This window comes from Halichoerus grypus, chromosome 9, assembly GCF_964656455.1.
Source record: "Halichoerus grypus chromosome 9, mHalGry1.hap1.1, whole genome shotgun sequence".
Taxonomy (NCBI): domain Eukaryota; kingdom Metazoa; phylum Chordata; class Mammalia; order Carnivora; family Phocidae; genus Halichoerus; species Halichoerus grypus.
The window spans coordinates 52,151,753-52,165,034 of record NC_135720.1 but is presented as its reverse complement, the minus strand read 5'-3'; the positions used below and the strand labels follow the sequence as shown (position 1 = coordinate 52,165,034).

Genomic DNA, 13,282 nt, shown 5'->3' with positions numbered 1-13,282 from the left:
TCCTGCATTTCTGTCAGGAATGTTCCTAATGGAAGGAATGTTGAAGCCTTCTCAGTACATCACATCAGAAAGACATGATGTCAGTTTGTCCTATTATTGGATCACCTGATTAAGGTTAAGTCAGCCAGATTTATCCAACTGTAAAGTTACCTTTTTTTCCTCTTTACAGTAAGTTTTTTTTCCTTATTCTTGCACTTGCTGTCTAATAAAATTTAGTGCCATTTGGAATTTATCCACTTAAATTTAAAGCTTATAGAACCGTCAGAGCACAGAATGAATCCTGCTTCTTGGAGAAATTCACATTTTTAGGTAAAGTTATTTGCCTCACTTCAACCATGCGGAGACTAGCTTACTGCACTACCAAATAATAGTGTCAACATACAGATATGTTAAGTATATTTTGTTCACAATTTGATTTACTAAACAGATTGAGAAGAGGATTTATAGTCTATTTGGCTAAAATGAAGCCCTGGATATTTGTACTTGCCTTAGGAAAAATTCAGGGCAATTCTCAAGCTTCTGTGTATCTTGCCTTTTCATTTGCAAGAGGAAAATATATTTTGCAGAGCACATGAAAAGGTAATGGACTAATTACACAAGATACCTGGGACATTCAGACAATGCCAGAAGAGTAAGACTAAAAACTTGAAGGAAACTATTCAGTATTATCTGTTAGATAATAATGTACCAGAAACAAAACTCCAAAGGGATGAAAGGTTATGAGACGTCTGTACGCCTGTACTCTAAAACTGCTATTTAGTGGTGAGCATGGCATAACCTACAGACACTCTGAATCATGATGTACACCTGAAACTAATATAACACTGTGTCAACTATACACAAATAGAAAATTTTTTTAAACCCTACCATTTATATAAAAGAGAAACCAGCCATTTCCCAAAAGGTATTACTAATGACAAAGAGTAAAATCATCAGGAACCCAAATAGATACCATATACTATAGAGCAGATTTTTGAAACCATGGTACAGACCTCTAAAAAAAGTGCTCCCTTCACATTTAAGCAGAGGAAACTGTCACACTGGTCTCCAAAAAGCTGGGTCTTGCACACTTACACAGGCCGACCTATTAAAGTCAGAAGCTCACAGATACCCTATATGTAACCTGATTATCACTGATAGCCAAATAGAAAACCAAGCCTCAAAATGTGATCACCTGAATATAGCTTAACAATAGATATTAGAAAAATGTTTACTAGGTGTTTCTAGTATTTCTTCAGATAGTGTCACGTATACATTTGAAAAAAGAGACTGGCAACAACATCAAAAGTATACTCAATAGACCTTACTCTATTTAACCAATCCTAAGAGATGTAAATGGATGCCTCACTCCGGTTCTCATTAAAGGGCTGCATTTCTCCAAATATCTACATCTAGAGATAAAGGATAAGCTGAGAAGTGCTTAAGCTATTATCTGGCCCGTCAGTACTTTTGATACTTGTTTTACCCAATCTGGAACAGCATGAATAACTGGAGATATGGTTTATAACCTAGATGAACTCTAAATATGGCTGGGGAGAAGTCATTTAAGTGAAGAATAAGCTTTTAGTCCAGAGAACCTTTGAAATGTAGATTGTCAGTAAGCCAAGGTATTTAGTTTAGTTTCTTTCTTTAAAAAAAAATAAATAAATAAAATAAGGACATGGCCTTCCAGTGATACAATTTCCCATTATTTTAAAAGAAGTATTCTTTTTTTTTTTTAAATTGAAGTATAGTTGACATACAATATGATATTAGTTTCAGGTGTACAACATGAAAGAAGTATCCTTTACAGCATAATATCCAAAACAGTAGAGAAGAAATAATCTAGACTGCTTTAATGCATAAATCAAGTAATTCCATATACTCTTCCTTTTTTTTTTTTTTTTAAAGATTTTATTTATTTATTTGACAGTGAGAGAGGGAACACAAGCAGGGGGAGTGGGAGAGGGAGAAGCAGGCTCCCCGCTGAGCAGGGAGCCCGATGCGGAGCTCGATCCCAGGACTCTGGGATCATGACCTGAGCCGAAGACAGACGCTTAACGACTGAGCCACCCAGGTGCCCCTACTCTTCCTACTTTGACCATATTCTTCATCTGCGAATTGGCAACAAGACTCATTTGTGAGCTCATGCAAGGTTTTCACCTTTAAACCTTTAAGGAAACTGCAGTAATAATTCCACTGTAAAGAAAAATTTGTTCCCAATAGTTCATGAATATTTATACAATCCCATATAGGCTTCTGAAAGAAAACTGCTTATTAATAGTCTACGACCTTTTTTGAACTATTTGAAAAGTGCAGAACTATTTTCTCTATCTTCCCTACTTGCCTCATGGTGAGAATTGTCTCAAGAGTTGTAAACAGCCACCCATTCCCACACATCCGAAGTGCCACCACCTACAGAATCTCATTCAAATTAGCCTGAGGTGGAACTCTAACATCAGTGTTTTTAGGCAATTCTAAGGTGCAGCCAGGGTTGAGAATCAGTGCCCTAGAACCACTGTCCTAGACCTACTAACTGTGAAACAGGGTATGGGAGCTAAGGAATCTGTATGATCACCAAGTCATTTTAGTTTAGCCAAAATAATCATAGGCAATAATATTTTACCTCCTCAAGTATAGTGATTTGGAACTAACCATTATGAGGATAACTGGAAATGGGATGCAAAGTCATTGTAGGTAAAACGATAATGTGGAAACCAGCGGAAGAATATTAGTTAAGAAACTCTATTCAGTAAGTGGATTCTAAACTTCTATATATGCACATACGGACTACAGGGATCTAAAAAGGATCTCCTCCTCAAGAGATATGTATAGCATGAACTCGGGAGGGTGGGGAGGGATTAAAGAAATAGAGCAGAATTAAAATAGATCTAAGGGGTGCCTGGTTGGCTCATTCGGTGAAGCATGCAACTCTTGATCTTGGGGTTGTGAGCTCAAGCCCCACGTTGGGTGCAGATTACTTAAAAATTAAAAATTCTTTTAAAAAAAAACCCATATACATATGAAGAACATATTAAGTTTGCATGGCAGGCTCATAAAAAGTATCTTTATAATTAAAAAAATTAGAACAGTAATACACATTCCTTTGTAGATATTTTGATATATATCCTTTCAGATTTTTATATATACTTCTATTTTTATTAAATATGTTATAAGCTTCTCATTTATATCATTAACATGATTATATACAGACATTATCTACATAACAGGTGGTATAATACAATGATTAAGGACACAGCTCTGGAACCAGACAATCTGGTTTTAATCCCAACTCCTGCATTAACTAGCTACCTCACCCTCGGCAAAATGCTATGGATGAGAGTTAGATGAAACCTTGATACAGATCCAGGAAATTTATATACTTTCCTTAAGACAAACCGCTAGAGGTGAAATTACTGAGCCAAAGGCTATGAATGTTAAGGCTTCAAAACGGCCTCCAGGGAGGCTATTTCACTACACACTGAGGAGGCACATAACTGTAGTAGGCTATTAACTTTGGTTACCTGCAATAAATCATGCTTTCTGTATCCTTTCCCTCATCGACTTGGCCATGTAACCGCCTCTGATGAATGGCATATCAGTTAAGTATTTGTGAACTGAGGCTTGTCCTCTTGGAACATCTGTTCACAGAAAGACACTCTCTCTTGGAACCCAGACACTATTCTGTTAGAAGTCTAGCTATCCACATGAAAGAAAACTCAGGACTTGATCAACAGCCCCAGCTGAACTCCCAGTTGGTGCCAGCACCAACTTGCCAGCCAGCCATATGACTGAATCATCTTGGAAATAAATCCTCCAGCCCGTCAAGGTGCTCCAGCAGAGATCAGGGAAACAGAGAGAAGCTGTTCCTTCTAAGACCTGACCAAACTGCAGAATTGTGATAAAGTGAATGTCAGCTGTTTTAAGCCACCAACTTTTGGGGTTGTCTATTACACAGTAACAGGTAACTGAATCAGTAACCTGACTTTGGTAGAATTATGCTAAACAAGAAGCATACTGAGAGGACAGTATTTCATATATAAAAACGTGGTACCTAGTAAGTATATAGACTTCTTTTTTTTTAACCCTTTGCTGTTAACTTTTTTGCTTATTAGCTCTTGACTATGTTCTGAGCAGGTGAGGTTCCCAGAAAAATCTTTAAAAAGTTCATTGATTATAGATTATTCAATTACGGAAGTGTTCTTCCATAATTTAAGCAGGTGATAAGATGAACTGAATTTTTTTTCTTTTTTTTAAAGATTTTATTTATTTATTTGAGAGAGAATGAGAGAGAGAGAGAGAGAGAGAGAGCGCATGAGAGGGGGGAGGGTCAGAGGGAGAAGCAGACTCCCCGCCGAGCAGGGAGCCCAATGTGGTACTTGATCCCGGGACTCCAGGATCATGACCCGAGCCAAAGGCAGTTGTTTAACCAACTGAGCCACCCAGGCACCCAAACTGAAATTCTTCTACTCTAAACAAAAGCAAGGTCCTAAAATAAGTTGTAATTTAAGATTAAGTTGCTTTCTCTGCATTAACTTGATAAACCTCTAAGAACAGAGTATGAAATAATTTGCCACCTACATTATAAAAGAATTACACTGAGGTATTTCTTCAAAGAATGAAATATTACCTGGAACATGAAAACAGGTATTTAATGAGTCTTAATTCTTGAAGACACGAGTGATGCTTATGTTAATAAACCCTTTCTCTTGTGAAGAGTGATTAGCTATAATAAGACCAACTAGACAATGATATTAAATACTATATACATGCATGCTTTAAATTTAGAGACTGACAGCAGTATCATTATAATACTTTATTCCTTCCATAAAGCCCCACAAAGAGTGATTATTGTTCTTATAACCCAAAAGTACTCAAATCACTAACACAAAATCCTTTTATTAGAAACAGTTAACTCTCTTAAGAACCCTCATAATACATCATTGGAAAAAGCACAGGTCACAAGAGTTGTAACTTGTCATCAAAGATTTCAATACAGGGCGCCTGGGTGGCTCAGTCAGTTAAGTGTCTGCCTTCGGCTCAGGTCATGATCCCGGAGTTCCAGGATCAGGTCCCACATCGCTCATTCTCTCTTTCTCTCTCTCAAATAAATAAAATCTTAAAAAAAAAAAAAGAAGATTTCAATACATTAATAATTAAGTCAGTATAAGCCAAAAAATTTCTTGCCAGCATACTCTCTTTAACTGTTAGGTATTATCAGTGTTTGTGGTGGGGCTGGGTTCTGTCCCTCAAAATTTAAGTTCATTTCTGAGTACTTAATCTAGCCTCTTTTCTCCTCATACTTTCCTTCTCTTGCTCTCTCCTCTGAGTTGTAAAGTTTGTAAGAAAAGGAAATCATTCCAGATCCTTCACCTCTAGCCCCCAAACTATTTGGAAGTGTGGTAAATATTTTAAGTCATGACACTTATAAATATTAATTATGGAGTCTCATAAGCCACTGATGTTACTTATAATGTGAAGAACTATACAGAATAAAAGTATTAATTGAGAATCTACCACAAACACTGACTAAATACATGGACATGGCCCCTGATTAGCAGACTTTATATAGACAAGGATAGATAAGGATAAGGAGAAAGAAATTAAGGATACTAGAATACCATGGGGCAAGTTTCTGTAAGACTACACAATCTTGGGAGTACATTATTATGATAAAGACATGTATGTACAACCTTTTAGGCTTAGAGGCTTTAGGACTAAAAATTTTTCTGAGGCACCTGGGTGGCTCAGTAGGTTGAGCATTCGACTCTTGGGTTCTGCTCAGGTCCTAATCTCAGGGTGCTGGGATCAAGCCCTGCATCAGGCTCTGTGCTAAGCGGGGAGTCTGCTTCTCTCTCTCTCTCCCTCTGCCCTTCCTCGGCTCTCGCTGTCTCTATAAAACAAATAAATAAATCTTTTAAAAAATGTTACTTTCCTTCTCTAAATCTCAGTTACATCATCTTTAAAATGAAGATACTACCATTTACATCAATAATTAAAGAGGAACTATTATTACTTCACACATATTATCACTTCCTGGGTATCGAGTGTAGGGCAAATACCATGCCACATTTATCTTTTTTTTCAAATTTTTAGTTAAATTCTAGTTAGGTAACATACAGTGCAATATTGGTTTCAGGAGTAGAATTCAGTGATTCATCATTTACATACAACACCCAGTGCTCATCATAACAAGTGCCCTCCTTAATACCCATCAACATTTAGCCCATCCCCCACCCACCTCCCTCCAACAACCCTCAGTTTGTTCTCTATTTTTAAGAGTCTCTTATGGGGGGCGCCTGGGTGGCTCAGTTGTTAGGCATCTGCCTTCGGCTCAGGTCATGATCCCAGGGTCCTGGGATCGAGCCCCACATCAGGCTCCCTGCTCAGCGGGAGGCCTGCTCCTCCCTCTCTCACTCCCCCTGCTTGTGTTCCTTCTCTCGCTGTCTCTCTGCCAAATAAATAAATAAAATCTTTAAAAAAAGAGTCTCTTATGGTTTGTTTCCCTCTCTCTTTTTTTTGTCCCCTTCCCGTATGTTCATCTGCTTTGTTTCTTAAATTCCACATGAGTGAAATCACATGGTATTTGTCTTCTTCTATCTGACTTATTTTGTTTAGCATAATACATTCTAGCTCCATCCACATAACAGCAAATGGCAAGATTTCATTCTTTTTGATGGCTAAGTAATATTCCAGTGTGTATGCGTGTTCGCTTGTGCGCGCATGTGCACACACACAAACACACACATACACACACACACCACTTCTTTATCCAGTCATCAGTCGATGGATATTTGGGCTCTCTCCATAGTTTGGCTGTTGCTGATAATGCTGTTATAAACATCGGGATACATGTACCCCTTCAAATCAGTATTTTTGTATCCTTTGGGTAAATACCTAGTAGTGCGTTTACTAGGTCATAGAGTAGTTTCTATTTTTAACTTTTTGAGGAACCTCCATACTGTTCTCCAGAGTGGCTGCACCAGCTTGCATTCCCACCAACAGTGCAAGAGGGTTCCCCTTTCTCTGCATCTTTGCCAGTACCTATTGTTTCCTGTGTTGTTAATTTTAGCCATTCTGACAGGTGTTAGGTGGCATCTCAACGTGGTTTTGATTTGTATTTCCCTGATGATGAGTGATGTTCACCATCTTTTCATGTGTCTGTTAGCCATCTGGATGTCTTCTTTGGAAAAGTGTCTATTCATGTCTTCTGCCCATTTCTTAACTGGATTATTTGTGTTTTTTGGGTGTTGAGTTTGGTAAGTTCTTTATATATTTTGGATACTAACCCTTATCAGACATGTCATTTGCAAGTGTCTTCTCCCATTCCATAGGCTAGCTTTTAGTTTTGTTGATTGCTTCCTTCACTGTGCAGAAGCTTTTATCTTGATGAAGTCCCAACAGTTCATTTTTGCTTTTGTTTCCCTTGCCTCAGGAGACATATCTAGAAACAACTACTATGTGCAAGAAGCTAAGTAATATTTGATCAAGAGGCCTTAAAAAACCTTTAAACATTGCATAAAAAGTGCTTCTGAGCACACATAAATTAACATTAAAAGCACAGTAATATTAGTAAGATCTCTTCAAAATATAAAACCTCAAAAAAAGGTAGAATGCAAAACGATAAGTTTTGGGGGGAGTGAGAAGAGGGAGAAGCAGGCCTCCCGCTGAGCAGTGGGAGCTGCTGGAATGGTGAAGAGCTAAGCAAAACCTCTCCCACCTCTCCCCCCAAATCAATGATAAAACTAGACAAACATTTCAAAAACAACCGTATCAGGATTCTGAAAATTGGCTGAAGACATATAACAAATCGAAAAGCATTTATTTAAGAAAAAATCATGAACCTCAGGTAAGAGCGCAAGTCTGTGGTGTTTTAACCATCACCCACCAGCTCCATCAATGGTAGTTTTACCAGTGTGGGGCAAAACCAGCACCATCACTGCTAGAGGGGGATAACTGATTAAGAGAAGAATGCAGAAAAATTCCATATGCAGGGGGTACTGTTGAGAAGAACAGTGATCTTGGTGGCAAACAATGGGGAAGGCCAATATTGCATCAGCCAATGGTTCCAAGATTGACTAGGGCAAGAAACAAATGAATATACTTGACGGAAATTTAGCAGAGATGTCCCGAGAATGGCACAACCATGACGGACCTTAATACGTTATCCTGGTGGTCTGAAAGGCTCTGTGCTTGCACAAAGCGGCATGCAGGCTTAGGAAAGACTGGCAAGGACCCTACTTATCTCTGGCTGTGAGGTCTTTCACAGATACAGAAGAATCATGGACATGAGAAGACTTGGCACAAACTAACCACTAAGCTATGCTGATCCAAGGCTGACCCCTAGGAAACCAGGCTTAAAAAACAAACAAGAATTGGGGGGAAAAAAATCAGAGATACTGGCAACAGCACACTACAGACTTTGTGCAGGCAGGTCCTTAAAAAAAAATATAGAAATAGACCCCCTCCCGTGTGGGAGAGGTGGGAGATGATATAATTCATGAGTCTCTAAAATATATTATCTAGGGGCGCCTGGGTGGCTCAGTTGTTAAGCGTCTGCCTTCGGCTCAGGTCATGATCCCAGGGTCCTGGGATCGAGCCCCGCATCAGGCTCCCTGCTCCGTGGGAGGCCTGCTTCTCCCTCTCCCACTCCCCCTGCTTGTGTTTCCTCTCTCGTTATGTCTCTCTCTGTCAAATAAATAAAATCTTTAAAAAATAATAATAAAATAAAATAAAATATATTATCTAAGGGGCGCCTAGGTGGCTCAGTTGGTTAAGTGTCTGACTTCTGCTTGGGTCATGATCTCAGGGTCCCGGGATTGAGCCCTGACTTGGGCTCTGTGCTCAGAGGGGAGTCTGCTTCTCCCTCTCCCTCTGCCCCTCCCCCCTGTTTGTGCTTGCTCACGCTCTCAAATAAATATTTAAAAAATAAATAAAAATATATTGTCTAAAATGTTCAAACAAAATAAAAGGTTCAGCTTAAAAAAAAGTATTACGAAACACGCAGAGAAACAGGAAAGCGTATTCTATACACAGGGAAAAAACAACTGTTTTCAATAGAAACTATCTCTGAAGAGGTTCAGCTGCTGAACTTAGCTGACAAGGATTTCAAAGCAGCTATTATAATAAATATGTTCAAGTAACTAAAAGAAACCACGCTTAAAGGAAAGTATGGCTTGAAGAAAACCACTCAAGGAAAGTATGATGACAATGACTCAATGAATAGAGCATCTCAACAAAAGAGATTATAAAGAAGACCCAAGTCTTCTGGAGTTGAAAAGTGTAATAACTGGGGCGCCTGGCTGGTTCAGTCAGTAGAGCATGCAACTCGTGATCTCAGGGTTGTTGAGTTCAAGCCCCAGGTTGAGTGTGGAGATTACTTAAAAATAAAATCTTAAAAAAGAGAGAGAGAGAGAAGTACAATAACTGCAATGAAAAATTCACTGGACGGGCTCAACAGATTTGAGGGGCAGACAAGAGGAATCAGCAAATGACGACAGATCAATAGAAATTGTTCATTCTGAAGAACAAAAAGAGAATAGAACAAACAGCCTCAAAAACCTGTGAGACTCCACCACAGGTACCAACATACAAGTAATGGGAGACTCACAATAAGAAGAAAAAAAAGAATAAATAATGGCTGAAGACTTCCCAAGTTTGATTAAAATCTTTATACTACACATCCAAGAAACTCCATGAATTCCAAGTAGGAGAAACATAAAGAGATCCATACCTACAAACATCATGGTCAAACTATTAAAAGCCAAAGACAACCAGAAAATCTTGAAAATGGTAAGAGACAAATGACTCATCACATATAGGGAGACACACAATAAAATTAACAGCTGACTCCTCCCCTTAAACAACAGACACTAGGAAGCATTGGAATATTCAGAAGGCTGAAAGAAGATACAACAAAGTCTATATTCAGTGGTAGAGAGAAATCTGATATGCACCTCCCCCCCAATTCCCATCCCTGGTATACACACCTCCCATATGAGTGTGGGAGAGGCCTACGAATACGATGGATGTCACTTTCATGACTGAGTCACATTATATGGCAAAGATGAAGGACTTCTGCAGATAAGGTTAATCAGTCTTTAGAGTTCATCAAAAGAGATTTTTTAGTGGACTTGACTTAATCAGGTGAGTCCCTTAAAAAGAGGACTTCAGGCCACTATAAATTTTACAGCTATAAGAAAATGAATTCGGGGGCACCTGGGTGGCTCAGTTGTTAAGCGTCTGCCTTCGGCTCAGGTCATGGTCCCAGGGTCCTGGGATCGAGCCCCACATCAGGCTCCCTGCTCTGCGGGAAGCCTGCTTCTCCCTCTCCCACTCCCCCTGCTTGTGTTCCCTCTCTCACTATGTCTCTATCAAGTAAATAAATAAAATATTAAAAAAAAAAAAGAAAAAGAAAATGAATTCTCCCAACAACCATGTAAGCCTGAAAAGAATCCCAGGCCTCACATGAGACCACAACACTGATCAAACCTTGACTGTAGATCTTAAGATCCAAGCAAAGGGCCAAGCTAAGCCAAACCCAGGTTTCTGACTTAAAGAAACTGGTGAGGCAGTACTTTAAGGTGCTATATTTATGATAATTTTTAATGCAGTAACAGAAAACTAATATATCCAGCAAAACCATCCTTCAAAAATAAAGAGAAGGGGCACCTGGGTGGCTCAGTCAGTTAAGCGTCCAACTCTTGATCTCAGCTCAGGTATTGATCTCAGGGCTGTGAGTTCAAGCCCCACACTGGGCTCCAGACTGGGTATGGACCCTACTTAATAAATACATACATATATATGCGCGTGCGTGTGTGTGTGTGTGTGTGTGTGTGTGTGTGTGTGTATGAAATAAGCCATTCCCAGATGAACAAAGACTATAAGAATTTATAGTAAGCAGATCTGCCTTACAAGAAATACTAAAGAAAGCCCTTCAGGGGTGCCTGCATGGCTCAGTCGGTTAAGCTGAAGGCCATGATCCTAGGGTCCTGAGATCAAGCCCCACGTTGGGCTCCCTGCTCAGTGGGGAGGCTGCTTCTCCCTCTCGTCCCTGCTCGTGCTCTAACTCTGCCTTTCTCTCTCAAATAAATGAAAATCTTTAAGAAAAAAGAAAGAAAGATTAAGAGAAAGAAAAGAAGGAAAGGGAGAGAAGGAAGGAAGGAAGGCAGGCAGGGAGGGAGGGAGGGAGGGAAAGAAAGCCCTTCAGGCTCAAAAGAAATAACAACAGATGGTTACTGGGATCCACATGAAGAAATAAACCTCTACTGTTACCTCTGTACGATGTAAAGATATAATACACATGACAATATAAAACAAAGGAAGGGGGAGGAACTGGATGTATTTGGAGCAAAGCTTATATATTTTACTAGAATTAAGTTAGCATTAAAGTGAATTACACCGTGAAAGGCTGAGTCATCGTCATTCCTAGATCAAACACTAATAATCTTAAGAAGAATTTTAAAAGGTCTTAGGAATTAAAATGGTATGCTAAAAAATATCTATTTAATGAAAAAAGCAATAAAGGAGGAATAGAAAAACAAAAATGAGATATAATAAATAAATATTAAGAAGTGCACTTGTGGGGGGGTGCCTGGGTGGCTCAGTCGTTAAGCGTCTGCCTTCGGCTCAGGCCGAGCCCCCCATCGGGCTCCCTGGTCAGCGAGAAGCCTGCTTCTCCCTCTCCCACTCCACCTGCTTGTGTTCCCTCTCTCGCTATATCTCTCTGTGTCAAATAAATAAATAAAATCTTAAAAAAAAAAAATGCACTTGTGGGGCACCTGGGTGGCTCAGCTGGTTAAGCATCCGACTCTTGATTTTGGCTCAGGTGATGATCTCAGGGTTGTGAGACTGAGCCCTGCCCTTGGCATGGAGCCTGTCTGAGATTCACTCTCCCTCTCCCCCTCTGCCCCTCCTGCCCAGCTCATGCTTTCTCTCTCTCAAAAAAGCAAAAAAATAAAAAGGGGCACCTGGGTAACACAGTTAAAAATCTGACTCCTGGTTTTGGCTCAGTTCGTGATCTCACGGTTGTGAGATCAAGCCCTGTGTTGGGCTCTGCACTCAGCATGGAGTCAGCTTGAGAGTCTCCTTCCCTCTCCCTATTCCCATTCTGCTTGTGTGCACTCTCGCTCTAAAATAAATAAGTAAAATAAATAAATAAGTAAATCTTTAAAATAAATAAGTGAAGTAAAATTAAAAAGAAGTGCACTTGTGATGAGCACTGGATGATGTATGGAATTGCTGAATCACAATACTGTACACCTGAAACTAATATAACACTGTATATTAACTGAAATTAAAATAAAAACTTAAAAAAAGAAAAAAGTATCAAATGGCAGAAATAAATCCATCACACCAATAATTTCATTAAATATAAAACAAACCTTCAATCAAAAGACAGAGCTTGTCAGCCTGGATTTAAAAAAAAGGTACCATTCATTACATCCTGTCCACAAGACACACATTTAACATTCAAAAACAAAAACAGGTTAAAAGTGAAAGGATGGAAAATGATATAGCCTACAAGTAACCACAAAAATGCTGGAGTGACTATATTAATAATAGATAAAAGACTTTAAAAATTTTTTTTAAAAAGATTTTATTTTTGGAGAGTGAGAGAGGGCATGTGCAAGTAGGGGGAGGGGCAGAGGGGGAAAAAGGGAGCGGGAGAGAGAATCCGAAGCGGACTCTGTGCTAAGCATAGGGCTCGATCCCACAACCTGGAGATCATAACCTGAGATGAAACCAAGAGTCAGTTGCTTAACCAACTGAGCCACCCTGACACCTCTAAAACAGACTTTAAGACAAGATAAATGGGTAAGGACTGAGATTCTTGTTAAAAGGTCATGAAGAACTGCTTTCCTCCCCTGCTTTGGTTAACTTGAAAGAAAAGATTATATTAACTTAACTGCTCCTCTTCCATTATTTGTGTTTCCATGTTTTTTTATAGTGATACAACACACATTAACAGAAAATTTACCATTTTATGTTACGGAGTATACATTTTTAAGTGTACAGAACTCTGAAGTATTAAGTACATTTATACTGTTGTGCAACCATCACTACCATCCATTGTCATGTTTAAATAATATAAGAGATTCTATAGAGTTTTGACTTTTCCTTAAGAACGTTTCAATGACAGGGGCGCCTGGGTGGCTCAGTCGTTAAGCGCCTGCCTTCGGCTCAGGTCATGATTCCAGGCTCCTGGGATTGAGCCCCGCATCGGGCTCCCTGCTCCACGGGAAGCCTGCTTCTCCCTCTCCCACTCCCCCTGCTTGTGTTCTCTCTCTTGCTGTGTCTCTCT

At 39.4% G+C, this 13,282-nt stretch overlaps 1 protein-coding gene and 1 long non-coding RNA gene across 3 annotated transcripts in view; both read right to left on the bottom strand.

The window, feature by feature from the left end:
- SNX3 (sorting nexin 3) overlaps positions 1-13,282 on the bottom strand; it is a 43,232-nt gene that overhangs the window by 16,648 nt on the left and 13,302 nt on the right. The window lies entirely within an intron of this gene.
- Positions 4,781-6,156, bottom strand: LOC144379060 (uncharacterized). The gene is made up of 2 exons (XR_013441169.1): positions 5,718-6,156; positions 4,781-5,097 (listed from the first exon to the last, which is right to left on the bottom strand). It is a non-coding gene; the product is annotated as an uncharacterized LOC144379060 (long non-coding RNA).